Here is a 22,664-nt window from a genome sequence, read left to right on the forward strand (position 1 = left end):
ATGCTCTGATTGAAAGTAGTAACAGGGCAGAGAAGGGGGACTGGCCTCAGAAATCGGGTAATAAGAAGGTTGTACTATATGCTTTACCCTCCGCCGTGATTTTAAATCAAACAGGACGGCAAAATCCACCCTCTGCACCCCCACCATATGGAGGTCCAGAGGGATGGACTTGTAGGGTTTGTAGTCAGCAAAATCTTTACTACAGAGAAACTTGTCTGGCGTGTGGAGCTCATCGCCCCCACGTACAACAAGTAAAAATGTTACAACCACCCGATGATGAGGCCCTTCCACCTTCACCAGAGCCAACACAACACTTGTACCCAGTGTTGACAAGGTCCCAGACAAGGAGAACCTTGGGTGTCCAGGACCCCCATGGAGAGACAGGGACTGAGATTGAAAATAATTCAAAAGAAGGGACATCCCGAACTCCGCAAAGAGGAGGGGGGGAGACAGGTAGTCAAAACATCACTACTACCACAGTTGAATGGCGACCCTGGACCCCCAGTGAACAATTGGCCCTTTGCCAACAGTTGCCAGACCCTCAGCTAGAGCCCAGTGCCTTTCTTAGAAAAATGAAAATGATCCAGATGAATTATAAAGCTAGCTGGAAGGATCTTATGGCCCTTCTACAGGTCAAATGTACTGAGGGACTGATGGGAACCATCAATCTTACTGCCCAGTTTGGTAGACATCAGCCTAGCAGTACAGAAACCACTGGGAGCGGGGACGAGTTCTTGGATAGATTACAATTATGGTGTGACAAACAAGCAGAAACCAGACGTACTGCTTTAACTACTTGTAGAAGGGAAAAGGGAGAGTCTATTGAAGCGTATTATGGCAGACTACTCACCAAGGTAGTAGACTCTGGGTGGGAGCAGGCCCCTGGTGCTTTGAAAAATACCATGATTGCTGAAGCATTCATGCAAGGAATCGGACCAAATATGGCCGAAAAGATCAGAGGCTGCACCCCAGATTGGAGACGCACAAACCCAGATGATTTGTATGCTAAGGCTGTTGGGTTTGCTGTAGATGAGAGAGAGAGAAAGGCAGTCGCTCCAGTAAAAAATTACACCAATTCTGGTACCATAAACCCGGGAAATCCAAGGAATCAAGGCCGACAGGGCACCCGCCATAGACAACAAGGGCAGAGGGGCATTCAAATATGTTTTAATTGTAGAAAACCGGGACATCTGGCCAGAGATTGTTTGTGCCCAAACCAAAGGGACAATTATAGAGCACCTGCCCCTACTCAGGTTCAGGACAACTCACAATGAAGGTCAGGCCCTCCAGCCCCAGTATCCCTCTTATCTTCAGCAGAAAGAGGTATACAAATTTTCCAACCTGTATTGATTAATGGAAAGGAGGTGCCGTTCCTCATAGACACTGGGGCAACTAAATCTTGTGTCAGCAAAGACATTGTTACTCATTTTGATTTACCCTTGTCTGGTGAGAGTCAGTTAGTTCAGGGAGTATCAGGTCCCCCTACCCCGTTTTACCAGACAAAGCCCATAGAAACGTCCTTTCAGGGGAGCAGGATTTTGACTAGATTCCTTGTCTCTGAAACCTCAGACAATATTCTAGGTACTGATGTGATGGGAGTACTGGGTTGTAACATCATGCTGCACCCCTCTGGTGAAGCTTATGTACAAACCACACATACCAATCACGAGATACTTTGTTTAGTATCTGCAGCAGTGAATACTCCACATTTAGTATTCACCCTCACTGAGGAAGAAAGTGTGTTATTGTCTAAGGTTCCAGAAGGTCTGTGGGCAATAAGTAAAACGGATTTGGGCAAGTTAGATGTTCCTCCTGTTATGGTGAACTTGAAACCAGGAGCCCAGCCACCTAGAATCAAACAGTATCCACTGACACATGCCCAAGAAGATGCTATAGCCACAACTATAGTAGAATTGCTAAAAGCTAAGGCTCTAAAAGAATGTACGTCAGTGGCCAACACACCACTGTTCCCTGTTAAAAAGAAGGGCAAAAAGGGTGAACCAGATACTTACCGCATGGTCCATGACCTAAGAGAGTTGAACAAAGTCACCTTGCTAGAGACCCCGGTAGTGCCCAACCCTCATACTTTACTGTCTGCAATTCCTACAGGGACCACGTATTATAGTGTCGTGGATCTCTGTAATGCTTATTTCAGTGTGCCCCTGCACCCCGATTGCCAATACCTATTTGCCTTCACTTTTAGAGGTAAACAATACACTTGGACAGTCCTGCCACAGGGGGCACAAAATAGTCCAAATCAGTTCACAAGGTGTCTCACACTGATCATGAATGCCTGGGACCCTCCCTCTGATGATGTTGTCTTATTGCAATATGTTGACGATCTTCTTCTTTGTGCCCCAGATAAACAGACATGTGAAGCCGCGACCATAAGCCTGCTGTGTTTCCTCTACCAGAACGGGTGTAAGGCCAGTAAAGACAAGCTGCAATTTTGTAAGCAAAAGGTGGTGTTCTTAGGACATTGTCTGAGCCAAGGTACCAAACATCTTTCAGATGAACGGACCAAAGTGGTAAGGGAAATGCAGGTGCCAACCTCCCATGCTCAGTTACGTACCTTTTTGGGTCTGGTGTCATACTGTAGGCCATGGATCAGGTCTGCATCCCTGACCATGCAGCCCTTGTATGACTGTCTCTCCTCTAAACCATTCAGTCTGACACCAGAGGCTTTGGACGCATTTTATCAACTTAAGCTCCAGATAGTCAGCGCACCTGCCTTAGGCCTGCCTGACTATCAGAAGCCTTTTCAAATCTATGTCACTGAGATGATGGGACATGCTACTGCAGTTCTCACACAACAACATGGAGATAGAAAGCGTCCCGTGGCATACTATAGTGCACGTTTGGATGCTGTCGCAAGAGGAACGCCCTCTTGTGTAAGGGTTGTACTCTCCGTACAGGCCCTGCTGGAGAAAAGCTCAGACATTGTCCTAGACCACCCCCTAGTGGTATACACACCACATGACATCCATGCAATCCTCACACAGGTAGACAGACGTCATCTTTCTTTGGCGAGACAGAGCAAAATGGAATTTGCTCTACAATCCTCCTCCAACATCTCATTTCAGCGTTGTTTAACTCTGAATCCTGCAACTCTTTTACCAATAGGAGTGCATGATTCAAAGGAGGGAATAGAGGATGAGATATTTTTAAACTCCCTCTCAGAAGGTGACTTATTTGACAACCAACATCAGCATGACTGTGTTGACCTGATGTCTCAAGAGACAGTCGGCTTCAGTCATGTTACTGATGCCCCATTGGAGAATCCTGACTATGAGATGTTTGTGGACGGTTCTAGGTACTTAACAGAAAAAGGCAAATTTGTTACAGGGTATGCTGTAGTCACTACACATGACACCATAGTACAAGAAGCCCTTCCACCACACATGTCAGCACAAGAGGCTGAACTAAAAGCCCTTATAGAAGCCTGCAAAGTAGCAAAGGATAGCACAGCAAACATTTACACTGACTCCAGGTATGCGTATGGCATTGCACATGATTATGGCCCAATATGGAGGTCCAGGAACTTCCTGACGGCACAGGGTAAGCCAATTAAGAATGGAAACTTAGTAAGTCAGCTAATGGAAGCCATATTGCTCCCTAAGCAGTTGGCAATTGTGAAAGTCAGAGCTCACACAAGGGGAAGAGACCCTGAGAGTATCGGAAATGAGAAGGCTGATCGAGCAGCAAAAGCAGCGGCACTACTGCCATGGAAGGGTCTCAACCAGGTGAGCAAGATGGATATTGACCTAGCAGACCCCAAGGGGCTGTACGCTAAGGTGACTGGTGAGGAAGTTGAGAAATGGGCAAAGGCTGGTGCCAGAGAATGTGAAGGAATGTGGAAAATGGGGGATAGACTGTGTCTGCCCGCAGCAGTATACCCCCAAATGGCTGGTTTGGCCCACGGTAAGGTGCATGCCTCTCGAAATGCCATGGAGTCACTAGTGGGTAAACTATGGTTTGCCCCAGGTTTTGGAAGGGCTGCAGGTAATCACGTAAAAGCATGTCACATATGTGCTCTACACAATCCAGGACAGGTAGTTAAAACACCTACCAAATGCACACCAAAATCCCTGTATCCATTTCAAAGGTTACAAGTAGACTACATACAATTGCCTAAGTCTGGAACGTATGAAAATGTGTTGGTCTGTGTGGATTTGTTCTCAGGTTGGGTGGAGGCTTATCCGGTCAGCCGAGCAACTGCACAGGTAACTGCCAAGAAATTGATGTCTGAGCTTGTGTGTAGATTCGGGATACCTGAGGTGATAGAGTCTGATAGAGGTACACATTTCACAGGTGAAATAATGAGGGAAATAATGTCTGCATTAGGGATTGAGCAAGCTTTCCACACACCCTACCATCCCCAGAGTTCAGGCAAAGTGGAAAGGTTGAATGGCACACTAAAGTTAAAAATCCAGAAAGCCATGGCAGAGACAGGAAGGCCCTGGCCAGAGTGCCTATCTCTAGCATTATACTCAGTGAGGACCACTCCTAATAAAAAGACAGGTCTGTCACCATTCGAGGTGCTTTTTGGAAGTGTGCCTAGACTAGGGTTATATTTTCCCCAGACTTTACAACTTAATTATGACAGCACTGCCAGCTATGTCCAGAACTTGTGTCAAAGATTGAAAGTAACACATGAGCAGGTGTTTTCTTCTATTCCAGACCCTTCTGATTTTTCAGGAACACATAGCTTGCAGCCTGGTGATTGGGTGGTCGTGAAAAGACATACCAGGAAGCCTCTTGAACCCAGATATGATGGTCCCTCCCAAGTATTGCTGACAACTGCCACTTCAGTCAAATTGGAAGGAAAATCTACCTGGATACACGCTTCCCATTGTAAAAAGGTTCCTGAACCACGGCAGGAATGAAGAGATGGACATTACTTGTTTTATGCTTTCTAAAAGGACTCACAATCAGTGGAGCCTGGAAATCTCTTCAGGGACCTAGAGAAGTTGACAATAAATTTGTCAGACATCATCTTATAATGGTAGAAGGGTTCAATAAGGCCCTCAAAAATTGTTGGATATGCACTCACTCACCCATTTCCTCCTCCAGTCTACCGTTCATAGCTGTGCCTGTCCCCATGGAAGAACTGATCGACTGGTCTGGTTGTATGGATCACACCCACAATACGAAAGAATCAGTGTGGAAATTGTGGGCAAATGTTACTGTGGGGATACCAATAGTGGGATGGACAGATTACCCATGGTGGCAAGGTAACCTTACTGGGGATAATGAGAATATCCAATATGTGACGTATAATGGAGATAGATGGGTTACCCAAAAGAAATCCACTGTTAATCGGTTAGGAGAAATTCCCCAAGCCCGACTACAGATAAGTTTTGCTGATGATGGGAAAAAGAGAGGGGATTTTTGGACACCTTGGGTCATAGAAAGAACATTACACAACACGTCCTGGGAACATGCTCATCTATTCATAGAAGGGAATAATCACACATGTAAGGAGATACCCGGGAATATAGAATGTGTAAATGAGACAATTGAAGAAAGACTTTATAGGAAAAAGAACCTCAACTTTGTTTGTGGAAATCGAGATTTTGGATATTGTGGGGCCCTGGGTAAACAACCATCTTGGTGTATGTTAAAAAAATGTATCCAGCTTTGTGGATCTTGTGCACAAACTTATTACCCAACACTCAGCCTTCTTTGCTCTACCTCCTCAGATGTACTGGGCATGTGGCAACAATGCATACAAGTGGTTACCGGTGGGGGTAAAAGGTACATGTACAATAGTAAGACTTACTCCTGCCACCTTTATAGTTGATAGACTAAATGCAAAAGCCATACCTAAGCACACTCTGTACAAGAGAGCAGCTGACAACACCCCTAGGAGAAGTGGTAGACCCCACCTGGTCCAAATGAGTACAGGAAACAAAATAGTCAGTACAGTCCTTGTTTATCCAATGATAACGCAAACCTGGGATAAGCTAGTAGAAGCCACCGATTACTTAGATGATCAAATATGGGGTATATTAGGCGTACTTAACACCACCATAGCAGTACAAAATCAGCTGATCATAGTCACCAACCAACACACCCTGGTACTAGATTATGTTACTGCGGCCCAGGGTGGGATGTGTCAGGTGGTGGGACCTACCTGTTGCCATTATATCGATCCAGAAGGTAATATCAAAGGAAAACAAGAATTAGAGAATATATACAAATTAAGGGAAGAATATGAGAAGGAGGTGGGGAAAAATGAAGATAGCTGGTGGTCCGACACTTTTTCCTTTCTGAATCCTGTTAATTGGTTCAAGGGAATAGGTGGATGGATAACGGGGATATTACAAATCATTGTACAAATTGCCATAGTCATATTGTTTATATATTGTTTTTTCAAGTTAATTTTGATATGTTTTAATAGATGTTATGATAAAGATAGATATAAGTGGTAGACATTTATAAAAAAAAAAAAACAAAACATATCAGATGGGGAATCCAGCAGGGCTGGCATTTAGGGAACTAAGTGAACGTACTCATCTGATATGAAAAATAATAAATGTCTTAATGGGGGAATTGTGGGGGAACAATGATATCTTTGGAAAAATTAAGTATAAAAAGGTGGGGGCTTATGCTGTTATATCTCCATCTCATCTCAGGGACGAGATGTCTCTTCCTTTGGGAACCGGTTAAAACTGGCCATGTGTTGTGTATTTGTTGAATACACAAAGAGAAAAAGAGTCAGGAAGAGAATGGGCATTGATAGGATTGTTGGACATAAAAGATCAAAGACGGGAAGCCCTAACACCTAAGGTGATAAGGAAATAGAATGGTAACACTAATTGTCTCCAAGGGGGGATATGAACACAGGAGGTCTATAGAAACACTGGAAGTTAGATCCAAGAAGTGACACAAAAGTCTTTGATGTGTAATTATCTTCTGAGCCTTGAGATACAGTAACTGTAGGGGGTTAGCTTCCTGATGGAATGTAATGCTTTAGCCAATGGATAGAGGCTACCATTCCACATCCAATCCTAGTATGTTATGTTATGTCATAAGTCCAACCTGCTTGTGTCTGTATAAATATTGCCTTTTTTTGTAACAATAAATCAGAACTCACTTAATACACTACACTGTGTGTGCGTATCCGTGACTTCTCCAAGCTTGCATATTTAAATTAGACCTACGTCAGCATACGTAAGGGGTCTTTGCCCTAACACAGGAAACAAGGCAACAGTGTGAACAGAGTCTCAATGTAGTTTCATTGCATTATTTAGCACTGTAACCCATAATATCTTGGACTTTGTAGGCTCCGCAATAATCCTATTTCTGAAATACAGTACATAAAAGGATAACCAAGCTTGTCTACACAAACCAAGGATATCATAAAAGATAAGTCACATATGGCGGCAGTAGATATGACAGTCACAAGAACTTGAAGTTTATGGGATTGATAGATATCTCCACATAACTTTGGTCTCTGTTTTCTGAATGAAGGTAATATGTAAAAATACTAGAAGGCCAAGAGCTACATTGCCGGGGCTTCTGTTTTCCTCCTTATTCCAGACTCCCAGCAATCACACCAAGATTTATAGGGGAGTGACACCACCAGCAGTTACTGTCCCCATGAAGATATATCTCCTACTTCCCGGACTGCAGCAGGGGAGAGGAGAAAGACAAAGGGATGAAGAGCAGATCTGATTGTGGACGTCAATATGGGAATGATGTTTACACGGCAAAAATGTCTGTGCAGTTCTTATACAGAATAAGGCCGTGCCATAAATACCCTTCATATTGAAGTTCTACACTGTGGACGAAACAGACAGCACCTTAAGATGCTAGTCTACAGACAGTCCTGTGAGGTCTACCCAGACTCTCCTACCCCTACATAAGTTCGATAAAGGACAAGACATCTCCCAGGAAATTCAGAGTTAAATACGATGAGAACTTTGGACAAAACGTCTAGCAACACATGAAACTTGGCAGCTTTGCCGTGATTCCGAAAATGCATATTGCATCCCATAACCGTGGATGAGGTCATGGAAATTAATTGGGAATGTCATCTTAGATGTAATGATAAAGCAGAAAGAAGCTGAATTATAGCTCCCCATTATGCTTCTTGGGAGCAGTTAATAATCACTGTGACTCCCACTTCAACGTCAGGAACTTCCATAACTCAGCCATCCCTACCTTTTGATTCTACTGTGCTGGTGAATGATCTCTGCCTATAAGCCATTGAGCCTCCATTAGTCCATAGATATAATATATAGTGGGTAGCACTTTACACTGAATGTTACAAGCACGCGAGCGCACTTCATTACTGCCCCCAAGAGCAAACACTTCCATAATAGTGCGTGAAAAGCAGTGACACATGACATTCTATTGGAACTAGTGGACGCGGGCTTTAGTAGGGAACAGATTAGACCTCTGTATTTCATGTACACATTGATGTATTTATTGTGCAAGGATCTCTTCACCAAAAGTGGAAACTTGCTTTAAATATTTTATAAAGACAGTTGAAGTATAAAAACTTCCTCTATATTCCCCATTCCATGTATAGGCTTTGACTCAAAATAAATGCAAGAAAATCTGCAACAACATGGTGCCTCGGCCTAAGGGTCCATTCACACGGCGCAAAATGGCTAGCAGTAAATTCCGCACGTATAAAAAAAAGGCGAGTGGCACCCATTGAAGTCAATGGGATGCTCTTTTTTTCCGCACGGAAGATTCGGCGCCATAAACAGCGCCATTTTGCTCGGTGTGAATGGACACTTAAAAGGTTTTCTAGGTGTTAAATATTGATGACCTGTCCTTTGCATAGGTTATCAATATCTGACACCTGGGACCCCCACAGATCAGCTGCTCAAAGTGGCACTTGGGTGAGAGACACTGCACACTACTGGCCGGTGACGTCATGTTCATTCATCACATGGCCTGTTTGCAGCATGGACACTATGCCATGTACAGCGCTGTACTTGGTATTCAGTGAATAGGCTGCAATGGTCTCATCTGATCAGTGGAGGTGCCAGGTATAGGACCACCACCAACCTGATATCTACAGATAGATAATATATATTACAATCCTGGAATACCCTTTAAAGGCAGAGGTGGAAGTTGAGATAGCTGGGCCCCAATGCAAAATATGACACAGAGCCCTCACCTACCATGTGCTACTTATTTTTATGTGCCTGGTGACCTAAGACCAGAGCCCAAGTGTCACTGCTATGCCTACATTTCCTATAGCTCTGACCCCAGCTTAAGGACGGGGCCCCATGTAGCGTAAACGCCACGGTTTCGCTGCAGCATAAATGCCACAGCAAAAAACGCAGCATTTTACAGTCCCTGCAAATTGCGGAAAAAAACATTGCTTTTTGGAAAATTGTGGTATGTAAATTACCGTATACCTATGGAAATGCTGGGTGGTTTCCCTATAGGTATAATTGAAAATGTGATGCATTTCTGCTGCGCTTTTTACTGCAGCGCTTTTTTTTGCTGCGGCGTGTTATATGGGCCTTAGCCTAGAGGGTTTTTTTGGGACTGTAATATTGATAATATTCTATGATGGGGGTCTGACTCTCAACTGATCAACTGAGTGAAGTGGCTATGGTACTGTGTCCCTTTAACTAGGTACATCACTGTACATGTAATCGTGGCTGTGCCTGGAACTGTAGATAAGTCTTATTCACTTGAATGAGACTGAGTGCAGTAGGTGTGGTACTTGGGTAAAAAGTAAACTTCGCTAATCAGTGGGTGTTCTGGGATATAAACCCCCAAAGATCAAATTATGATAATCTAATGAAAGCAATATTACAGTCCAGAAACACACCATATGTACTCACTGGTATAAGTTGCACCTCAAGACTATGTTCCTTATCAGCGACCGGAGGACTACAGTCATCCAATGGAAACAAAGGATATCCGTGGCTGCCTTACCATCCTTAATTTTCAAAAAGTTATTATCATTTAATGGGCATTCAAGTGCACTCTCATTCTAATGATGGGATGTTCTCGATCAGTATTGACTTTCTGACATAAATATAAAAATGTAGAAGTAAATTACAAATAGTATGTTTAAAGGACATGTTCTCCATTACAGGTAATGATTCAAATTAATAAAATGTACCTAAAATAGAAATAAACAAACTTTACAAAAAGTCTTGATTGTCATAATGGTTATAGACTACTAGTAAGCTACGGTGGCTCAGTGGTTAGCACTGCAGCTTGCAGCGCTAAAGTCCTGGATTCGTATCCTGCCAAGGACAACATCTGCAAGGAGTTTGTATGTTCTCCCCATGTTTGTGTGGGTTTCCTACCACACTCCAAAGACATACTGATAGGGAATATAGATTGTGATCCCTCTATGGAACCGTGACTGACAATGTCTGTAAAGCGCTGCGAAATATGATGGCGCTATACAAGTAAGCATAGTAAATAAATACTAGTAAACTAGGATCTCTGATCTCATATATTAGACCCTTCCATCTGTCCTCTCTTCTAGTGTCTGCATATTAGTAAAAATCAAGGATGAAAGGATATAATACATGACTGCAAGAGCAGACTATCATATAATTATCATTATAATTACTCTCTGCTGCAATGTCTCTGTACACAGTGATCTGTCTGTGTGTGCATTTCCCTTGTGTTATAGGGGCATTAGCCCTGTGCTTTGATGCCATAATGGACGTGATCTCTGTAATGTAGAAAAATATATTCAGGCACTCAAAATCAACCAGAATTCTTTAGTTGTGCAAAAACATCATACTGTAGCATAGCAGCTTCCCTGATGTGCGTCTACGTACTCATTTGGAGATTATTCTCCTAAACTACTGCTACACTGACGCTTTCTTTTCTTCTTTGATTCTTCTTGCATGGCAATCCTGATCTGATGAAGGTCTAATATAGACCGAAAAACGTTTTACCCTATTTTAGTGGATTGCATATTTCCGGAATAAAGCTCCAATTTTTTTGCACAACTAAAGAATTCTGGTTGATTTTGAAGTCTGGGATGAAACCCTATCAAGTGCACCAACCAAGTTATTAGGAGTGCCGTGGCTTTTTCAAACATCCGCGATCTCTGTAATGTGACAACACTGTGTATATTATCTCTGTACTGTAACATCATTGTCCCTATACTATGACATCATGCATGGTCTGTTAAACTCTACATTTCATAAGGTTGTCTGCAAGGGCAGTCTCCCTTAAAGAGACTATACCTGAAGAAGATATACCTGATATACCTGAAGAAGAAGCCGGGAGCTTCGAAACGTTGTAATCTACCATCATTATTAGTTAGCCATTAAAAAAGGTATCAACTACTGAAGACTTTAAAGAGACTGTGACATGATAAATGGGTCTATTATCACTGCACTGTTACAACATTGTGTGTATTATCCCTGTACTGTGACATCACTGTGTGTATTATCCCTGTACTGTGACATCACTGTGTGTATTATCCCTGTACTGTGACATCACTGTGTGTATTATCTCTGTACTGTGACATCACTGTGTGTATTATCCCTGGAATGTGATATCATTGTGTCTATCACCCCTTAACTGTGAGATCACTGTGTTTATTTTACCTGCACTGTAACGTTACAGTGTGCATTATCCCTGTATAGTGATATCACCGGGTTTATTATCCATGTATTGTGACATAATCAATGGGTCTATTATCCCTACACTGTAACATCACTGTGTGTATTATCCCTGTACTGTGACATCACTGTGTCTATTATCCCTGTACTGTGACATCACTGTGTTTATTATCCCTGTACTGGGACATCACTGTGTGTATTATCCCTGTACTGTGACATCACTGTGTATATTATCCCTGTACAGTGACATCACTGTGTCTATTATCCCTGTACTGTGACATCACTGTGTTTATTATTCCTGTACTGTGACATCGCTGTGTCTATTATGCCTCCCTGTTCTGTGACATCACTGTGTGTATATTATCCCTGTACTATGACATCACTGTGTCTATTATCCCTGTACTATGACATCACTGTGTATTATCCCTGTAATGTGACATCACTGTGTCTATTATCCCTGTACTGTGACATCACTGTGTATATTATCCCTGTACTGTGACATCACTGTGTCTATTATCCCTGTACTGTGACATCACTGTGTCTATTATCCCTCCCTGTTCTGTGACATCACTATTACCCCTTCATCACTGGGTGCATTATCTGTTCTGTAGAATCGCCATGTATATTGTCCGTATTTATAAAAGAGACCAAAGTAACTGTACACATTTTAAGTTCTGAGCATGCTGCTTTTGGTGGTCATTGTAGAACCGGGACCCATCACAAGTTTTGCTATGGGGTCGTGAAGGTCCGACTTCTGGAACAGCAGCATAATGATAGGTCTCAATTGTTTCCCTAGCTCTGTTGAAACATACAAGGCCTATCCTAGGAAGCCCCTATAGAGCCCCTTTAAGTAGTTATTATGACATAAAGATGTCTGCACCTTTAGACACACACAGACCAGCCCTATCTCCATCCAGATCAAGCATACTGCTTCTCACATCTAGAGACGAGTGTAATATATAGTAGCATATCTTTACAGGACATTGTATTGGGCTCACTTGGGTAATCTGGTGTATATAGCTCATTTTTGTTGTATATTTTCATAGAAAGTTCAGACCTCAAACGTGAGGGATTTTAAGGATCTCTTATGTTTGCCCACTAAGCAAATACAACTTTTGGCAGTGTGTCAGGACATGGAAAATTGAATTAGACTGTAAAGCACAGGCCGGTGGTGCCTTGTAGCCAATATCGAGAGCAAGAGCTGAATGCGAAGGAGGGGGTAGCAGAATGGATGTACTGTACATAGAGTAAAAGGTTAATATTTGGATATGTACTCGTATTGATAGAGTATGCGAAATATGCATGGCTAATAAAATAACAGAAAAGGGGGGCGAGAGAGACGGCTGGCGACATGGGGGGGGGGGGGCTATGAAGACTGGGAGGATATAACATCTAATAAAAATTCAAAAGCCTGATGCCTCATGCTGTGTGCACCTGTCTGAGAGGGAGACAATGCCTTTGTCTCCCCTCCCCCTCTCCGTAGTGCTATGAAGCACGGCGTTCATTGCCCTCAGTAATACACAACGTAGCGTTTCAGCAGTGAAAACCTAACCTGAATATATTCCTTTTAACCCATTAAATATATGCAAGTATGCCTTTCATTGTCATGGAAAGATTACGCAGAGATCTAATCTAGATATTGCCCTTCCCCATGTAATAGGCGGTTTTATTAACCTATTGAATGCAGTGTATAACATGGATTCTTATAGACATTGTAATAGCTGGAGAGACTGAAGACTACAGTGAGCGTTGATGGGGAAGACATTGGATAGGACACATCAGACTTCCTGTTCATCATCCCATTGAATTTCTCTGTAGTCACCTAGTGCGGCCTAGTAAATGTTGGCGCATCCTCTGACTCTCCCGTTAGGGTCAGGGCTACATTTTCATCCCAAGGTGCTGAATTCTAGGATATGACAGGATATGTTTGTCTTTATATGTATGTACTTCATATAGCGGCCACCGGCATTCCAATATGGCCTCTCATTCTGGTCATTGAGGACTTCCCACCACGGAAACTGATGTTATATCGCTTGGATATTCCAGACCAATGGTGGTCCAACTGCTGGAACCCCCGCAGATCCTGTTCAGAGGCGTAACATGAAACTTCTCTGCCCCAGTGCAAAAACTATAATGGGGCCTGTAAATACTCTGTGCCCTTTAGGATAGCAGTATAATTTAAGCAGCAGAGGGACCTTTGGGTGCCCCTCAGGGTCCAGGGCTCAGCACCTCCTATAGCTACGCCCTGATCCTGTTTTATTCTGCAACATAGCCCCATTCACTTGAATAGAGATGAGTTCTACAGAGTGAGTAGCCAGCACCAACGTTGTATGGGAGAAACTGAAGGGGTCTCAGTATTTCAATTTTTAGGGTCAGCCCCAGAGCTCTAACCTCCACCAATCTGAGCGTTACAGCATATCCTAGTTATACGCCATTACATTAGAAGATGAGAATACAAGAATCAATTTTTTTAGTACTGCATACATCACCATTATTGTTAGCGATCAATGTTTATGGATCATTGATGATTATTGTTATGTCTATGGACCCTTAAAGAAGAAATTTGTCACATTAGGTGATAACAGCGGTGAGGTCTACGTCCTCCAATGACTTCCAAATCAAAAGAGACCCAAATCTCATTTGACACTACTCTAAAGATCTCTTATAAGAAACATAAGACCACATTAAGGCAAATGTCCAGGGATCTAAATTATCCTTTGATACGAAATCTGAGCCAAAGAGATCTTTGGTTAGCACAGTGCATGGCCATCATTGTCAGTCCTATAGACATTAAACAGAGCGGCAGTGCAAAGGCAGGGCATTGAATATTTGACCTTGTGGATCAGTGGAGTTAATGCTCTTGGAACCCAATTGAAAACTTGTTATGGGGCCACAACCTACCTAGTGACATTTAGAATTATGATATTTTGAATGGAATTTTTAAGAAAAACTGTAATTTTTAACCTTTGGGTCCAGTAGCAAATGCTCTCACTGCACCCCCTATAACTATGTCCCTGCTCGTGATAGGTGCATGCTCCATGGGTGGAACTCTCGGTGATCAAACACCTATCCTGTGAATAAGTGATAAGATTAGACTTAAACGGATGAGCTTCCTAAAGTTGTTATTGCTGCTAATACGGTGGCGTAACTAAAGTCTTGTGGGCCCCGGTGCAATCTTTTGTCCGGGGCCCCCTACCTCATCCTACAGCGAATTCTTGATAGTGATGGATACGGGTGCTAAGGAGTTTAATCAACCTTAGTATGGTTAGGGTAATCTGTGTGTCTCCTTGACTTATGGGCCAGATGGAAGCTGCAATCTCAATACTGATGCCAGTGCTTATGGGCCCCCTAAGGCTCCTGGGCCCCGGTGTGACTGCACCCTCTGCACCCCCTCAAGTTATGACCATGTTGCTATAGTTGCGGTATCAGGCATACACTATATATATATATATATATATATATATATATATATATATATATATATGTATATCTCAAGGAATCATTGAGCTCTACAGAACCCAGAAAAAAGTTTTCTATACAACTATACACACAGTGGAAGACGATACTGTCATCTATGTTGTTATACCATGAACACAGCCACAGCATCCAGTGATTATTATCACCCCTTGGCCCCTTTTCGGATGGGGCAGGAGGTTAATGGGTAAAGTGAATCCGCCTGGTGCTGTGTAAATAGAAATACAATCCCTGGCAGCGTATGGAGATGACTGCCGCTTCTAAGACTCTATGCCCACACATTTTAAATAATTTATCTGCTCATGTCTGGCTCTCGCCAATATCTCACTTCTCCAGGGATTTGTAGCTCAAATCTAAGGTGTCTTTTCTCACATGTTCATTACATGCTCCAGAGAAGACATCAGGAACCTTCCTAGACTACCCTGAATCTTACTGACAAGGGTTATTTTCATGATATTGAGTGACCATAGCTCTGCTGGAATGTTTTATAATAATTATACAATAATGTAACAAAGCTGGAATATTAATATTTGTTTATCAAAGTCCTCTGCTGATTGAATCATTATATAGATTTATTTCTAGGGGTTGAAATTCCACTATGGGGAGCCAAGAAGTTTACTGAAAGCATAGGTTAACGGTCACATATGCCCACTGCCATCCCAAGTCTACAGCAGGGGTAGGCAACCTTCGGCATCCAGGTGTTGTACAACTCCCAGCATGCAGAATTGCTTTGTTGTTCTTGGAACTCCCATGGAAGTGACTGGAGAGCATGTTTGGAGTTGTAGTTTCACAGCAGCTGGCGTGCCAAAGGTTGTTGACCCCTGGTCTATAGGACATAGCCAAGTACAGCGCTGATCTACCTTTGCCGATATCTCTGCGACTGGGGCAGATACCGGCAAAGCTGACAGTGCACTGAATTCAACATATATAATGTAGATAACATGTACCATGTTAGAGGACTGTAAAGGTCCTCTGTAAATCTGTGTCTATGGGAAGAGAAACTGGATTCTGTAAAAAAAAAAAAAATATATATATATATATATATATATATATATATATATATATATATAATTTGGGCTCCTGTGAAGATATATGATATTATACGTGTTTCTGTTCCCACAGGTCTTGTAAAGGCTATACAGACAGATTTCCCATTCAGGAGCCTGGAAAAGCTCGGTAATTGAATGAAATGCATTATGGTTTATGTATGAGGACATTCTGAGGATTCTGAGGATTTAATGTAGATTTCTCATTTTTTTTATTTCAGGAGAATCACTCTATGTGACATGACTGGTGATGGGACTGATGCTGAGCAAGAACAGGATGTGACACCATTGCTTGTAAGTCGCAGCTGCCATATGATAACTTTTAGTTGTGCAACAGATTGCACATAACACGGAGGTATTCAAAGGGATTGTCCTATAATCAACTATATCTATATCTAACATATCTATCCTATGGATAGGGGATAATAAGTGTGACCCCATTGGAATCCCATATGCCCCATCTGAACTGAGCGACTAATTGATAAATAGGCACCATTGGATTTGTTCTTTGATGGACACAAACGGAGCCCAAGGAAACCCATTGACTATATTGTCCCATTGTCTTTGGTTGTCCGTTGTGTATCCATTTTTTTAACTGTAACTGCCAGGAGAAAAAAATCGAGTTGTCAGACAACGTGCACATACATATTACCGTCATTTTGGAACCGTTTGTATATTCTGATATATTAACACATAAATAAATACATTAACATAGTGAATAGAGATGAGCGAGTAGTATTCGATTGAATAATAGTATACTATAACTTTGCATAGTTACTGGTGTACTGGGTCGAATACCATGCGGTAAACATTCGATTCCCCTCCCACCTCCCTGGCGCTTTTTTTTTTTTTACACCCAACTATGCGATCAAATATACTCACTCATCTCTAATAGTGAATATAAAATGTACACACAGCCCAAGACAAAGGGAACACCGGTGCCAAGTGTACAAAGTGTCACAAAGTGCCGCCGATGCCCTGTGCCTCTGCCTTGCAGAGAAAGATTGAAGTCACAGTTCTAATACTCTGCTGGAGCGAGACTCTGAGCATTGCTGCTGACCCTGAAAGATGAGGGCCAGGGAAAATGAGCCAGATCAGTTTCACAGTCCTCTGAGAAAATCAGATCAGTGTCACCATCAAGTGAGAGATTCACAACCTGCTGATAGGCTGAATGTGATCAGAGATAAAGCCCTCTGCTGGCAGAAAGCGGTATAGCATGTGGTGTGTATTAGCAGCACTGGCATTCTGATAGTCCCTGTTGCCAGCGCTCTGTCTGCCCCAGTTGAATTATGGGAAACACAGCATGGCCCCATAAAATGTTATGAAGACATCTGTAAAGGCAGAGGGATTTTATGAGCCATGATCTGCGGAGTGTGCTGTAAACCCAACCTTACATGCTTCAGAGACTACTAGCATCTGCTCCCATCCATTTCTTAAAGGAGAATACAATACGTTTTCCAAGAACAACTTCTCTCCTTAAATGTCCTTTGTTACAGAGAAGCTACCATAACCTACTCCTGATACATGTCAGACGTGTATAGCGTGTACCATTATAAATATAGATATAGCACCGTGCTACTGTAATCCTGTATATAGGCCAGTCCTGCAGCTAGGCGTGAGCAACAGAGCCTCCCTGTGGCAGTACTGGATACTTTACATATCTAATACTGGATACTTTACATAGCTCAGTCTTAAATCATTCCTAGCCAAGAAAGTGTTAAATACTTATACTAAAACTTCTTGCTAAGGAATTCCCATAAATATATCAGAAATGTATGACCGAGCAAAGTCTGACCATTGGGATCCCACAAGAAGTCTGAGTCTCCTCTGTGAATGGAGCTGCAGTGCACATTTGTGACCACCACGTCATTGGACCTCAGGGGGGCAGGTCGCCAGGTGTGTCCCTGAACCATAGTAGGCCCCTAGTGGCCCGATCCTGCACACACAGAGCATATGGGAGTACATTCATTATACCATTTCCCCACTGTGGGACTATTAAAGGATTATCTTATCTTATATAAAGATAAGGCAGCATACAGTATCTCAGCCATGCTATGTGTTCATATAATGGACGGCTAAGATGACACCTATATATACTGAGAGCGCTCTCAGGACAGAAACAATCCAGGGGCAAGGACTGAGCTACTACTGAAAAAAATGTGTGTCAGCGCAGTTCTAGGAATTTGTGAAAAGGCTCCATCATGTGACGCTGGGCCCCAATGTAAAATCTGTACTAGGCCCCCCAAATATAATTGTTTAAAGTTTTGGTTTCCTCATATTGGATTACATTAGATCACATTAGAAGCCTTAAAGGGTTTGTCCACAAGTACAATATATCCTTTGTCCACCAGATGGGGATACGTTTTAGATTCTTGTGGGATTTGATCACTATGACCCCCACCAATCCCTACAATGCTTTGCACTGCGGCTCCATTCATCTCTATGCGAGCTCTGGTGTATAGTGTATAAGTTGCCTTTAATTCCCTTTAAGTTCCCTTTAATAACTACATGAAAATCTGTATATTTTTAGCTACACCACTCCGGAGCTCTGCAGCCAGTGTGATGTCACCATTGAGAGGGTCGGTCAGAGTTTACCTGCAGGAACTTTAGGTACATACTCATTCAGGAGAAGGCAGATTGAGTGAAAAACAGTTCCTGGCAGTACCAAGAACCCTGACATGCTCCTCAGTAGCGATCATGAATCACGTCTGTCAGTGACAAGGTCTAGTGAGGGGGCTACACATATTTCTCACACTCTTTAAATTATGTACGTTGCGAAAACTGGGACTAGGAGAAGTTCCTGACATATCACGTAGAGCTTGTATAATATAGCTCTAAATATTGCAGGATACCAAATTCCATATAGGCCTGAAATGAATTTATGGGGGGTGATTTACACCAAGAGGTGATTAAATTACCAAAAATCAACAGTGATGCAATTTATAGATAAGGGGATAAGTGGCTGTCAAACACATCTGATACCGCTTATCTCCAGAGCTATTCCTACCCATTTACAGTTACTGTCTTAGGTCCAGGTTGTGCTGGAGTATACCAACACAATGAATAGCCACCCAAAAAAGATTATACAGTACGAAACAGGCTCACAATGGGTTAAAATCCTAAAAGAAGAAGTATTCCTCTTAGCAATGTTAGCAGATCTCCAGGGAGCAACACAAGCCTCCTGCAGCACGCCAAGGTCATGTTATGTGAGTGCTGCTGGCATGCTACGTTATCAGGCCAAGCCTGGCACCCAAGGGCACATTGAGGGGGCACTAGCATATGGCATAAAGGAGGACCCGCCAACAAAAGGGGCTGATGTGTGGGAAAGTTAGCACTTTCCTACCATCCAGAAGATACTCGTGAAATGTTGATATTATGTATTTGGTTGTCCCACCTTGACAATCAATTCCCTGAAGGGCTGGACTGTCAAGTAATAGCCCCCACTTTATGGTGTCAGTATGCCCTATGAGACCACCACTTTAATACATATAATTCAACACAATGGACACCTTGTTATGTTATTACATAACGTGTAGCCAAAAACTCCTGCATCCTTGTGCAAAAGCTGTACCTGTGCTCTCCACCTAACCTATGGATCACAGTATATGCACATACTGTAAAGGATATATTTAATATAGCAATAAGTATATATTGTGGCAGCTCCACCATATACCCATGTCCTGCTTGTATATACCATAACAGATCCATCATACATCTCTGTCCTGCCTGCATCTCGTAGTTTGCCAGCTCCATCATAAACCTCTGTCCTGTCTACTTGTAGTATGTAGTGTTACAGCTCCATCATGTATCCATGTACTTCCTACTTATAGTATATAGTGATACAGCTCCATCATACACCCATATACTGTCTACTTATAGTATATAGTGATACAGCTCCATCATACACCCATATATTGTCTACTTATAGTATATAGTGATACAGCTCCATCATACAACCATGTACTGCCTACTTATAGTATAGTGATACAGCTCCATCATACACCCATGTCCTGACTACTTATAGTATATAGTGATACAGCTCCATCATACACCCATGTCCTGACTACTTATAGTATATAGTGATACAGCTTCATCATACACCCATGTACTGTCTACTTATAGTATATAGTGATACAGCTCCATCATACACCCATGTACTGCCTACTGGGAGAAGAAGAGGCCACTGTGGAGATTGCTGCCCAATATGTGTTCAGCTGTCACCAAACAAGAGGAAGATGAGACTCCACGGACTGTTATACCCCAAACCACCCACCCCCACCTCCCCATATAGCGGTCACCAACTAAGAGGAAGACGAGACTTCACGTACTGGGCCCCACAAACACTATCATTATACTCGGGGGTCTTATCAGATCAGAGGCTCGGGAGAGGTAAGAAACATAAAAAACACTGTTACTTACCTCTCCACGATTCGGGCAGGCTTCAGGCCTGGCCATCTGACGTCTCATGACCCCAGCCTGCGCCCCGGGTCATGTGAAGTCTGACGTCATTGAAGTAGGACGAGGTCGGTCGGGGGGAGGGGGTGCCATGTCAAAAGTTCACCACGGGGCCCCACCATTCCTAGTTACGCCACTGATAGTGATACAGCTCCATCATACACCGCTGTCCTGCCTACTTATAGTATATAGTGATACAGCTCCATCATACACCGCTGTACTGCCTACTTATAGTATATAGTGATACAGCTCCATCATGCACTTCTGTCCCACATACTTATAGGATATGTGCCTTGTTACAGGCTGGCATCTACTGCCAGCCAATCTTCTAATATGGCTGTCTGATAGCACAGACTGCAGTTACCCCTTGTCTATCCTATAAAACTGTCTATGTGGCTCCTGAACGTAGAAATGCAAACACGTTTGTAAGGTTTTGCAATCTGAATTCCTGAACCATTTCAATAACAGCGCCACCCTGTGGCTGTTTTTGGTATTTTTTCCTTTAAATATTTTTCTGCTTTGCTACATAAATCTGAAGATTGTTTAAGTGAAAATTGTATTAATTTCAGCTCATTTTATGTTTGTAGATGATCTTTGATCTCTTTATTTTTTCACTTTAGTTTGAGCTACACTGAACATATAATCACTGGAAAAATGTATGTATATATATTATAATTTTAAAAATAAGATGGCTAAAGGAATTTACTAAATGTGTCAGATTCAAACCCACAAATCAGAATATTTAAAGACAACAGTGTATAGATACAGATATTGTCTGACCTGTAGTCATTATCATGACTACAGATAGATAGATAGATAGATAGATAGATAGATAAATAGATAGATAGATGATAGATATAGATACTGTACATAGATAGATAGATAGATAGATAGATAGATAGATAGATAGATAGATAGATAGATAGATAGATAGACTGATGTGGATGGAAGGAAAGCAGAGAGAGAAAAAACACCAAAAAAAAAGCTAATAGCAAAAAGTGCAAAATACATAAAATTATATTCATTATTAACCAATATAACAATGTACGTGCATATAGAGAAGAGGGTAACAGGATATATAATTAGGTGGACATTGATCTACATCAACATAGAAAAGCACTAGATAGATAGATGATAGCTAAATATACAAGTATGAGATAGATAGATAGATAGATAGATAGATAGATAGATAGATAGATAGATAGATAGATAGATATTAGAGACGAGACATAAATAGAGACAGAGATATGTACTATATTGGACATTTATCTACATTGAGATACAGAAATACTAGATAGATAAATATAGATTTTGGCTGTGGTTTTACAATTGTGAGTCCTAGCATTTTGCCCCATTTGTGTGTGTGTGTATATATATATATATATATATATATATATATATATATATATATATATATATATATATTATTATATACATACACACAAAATATGAGACACATAGAGTGATAGAAACAGATAATATTTTATTAGGTAAAAGTTTGATCTACACTAAGAGAAATACTAGATAGATAGATAGATAGATAGATAGATAGATAGATAGATAGATAGATAATAAATAGATAGATAGGAGATAGATAGATAGATAGATAGATAGATAGATAGATAGATAGATAGATAGATAGATAGGAGATAGATAGATAGATAGATAGATAGACAATATCTTTATAACTACTTCAAAACATAACATTACAGTATCTGTAGCAATAAGCTACCAATTACTAACACATATTCTGCCTTATATTTCACCACAGTATTCTGGAAATGAATTATAAGAAATAATGATTATAATAATTGTTAAATTAATACAAATAATAACAAAAATGTGTTCTCTTTAATATAAAAGGTGCCAACATAATCTATTGATGGGGTGTAAATATATACAAAATATTAATAAACAGTATAAAACAACCTACAATTAATATTGTTCTACAAACATAAGAAAAACAATAAAACAGGAGATAGAAGGACCTGATACAATTTCCTCCATTCTCTGAGCAGTATAAAATTACATGCTGGATAGTAGAAAAAGTATAGATGTTTTTTTTATTTTAAAACTTGCATAAGAAATGAATTCCTAATCAATTGAAAGTGTATAT

The 22,664-nt window shown here is 41.5% G+C and overlaps 1 pseudogene; it reads left to right on the forward strand.

Annotated features, from left to right (window-relative positions):
* The first annotated feature begins 3,810 nt into the window (after positions 1-3,810).
* Positions 3,811-19,425, forward strand: LOC142196200 (uncharacterized; annotated as a pseudogene).
* Positions 19,426-22,664: the final 3,239 nt, after the last annotated feature.

This window comes from Leptodactylus fuscus, chromosome 2 (assembly GCF_031893055.1).
Source record: "Leptodactylus fuscus isolate aLepFus1 chromosome 2, aLepFus1.hap2, whole genome shotgun sequence".
Lineage (NCBI taxonomy): Eukaryota > Metazoa > Chordata > Amphibia > Anura > Leptodactylidae > Leptodactylus > Leptodactylus fuscus.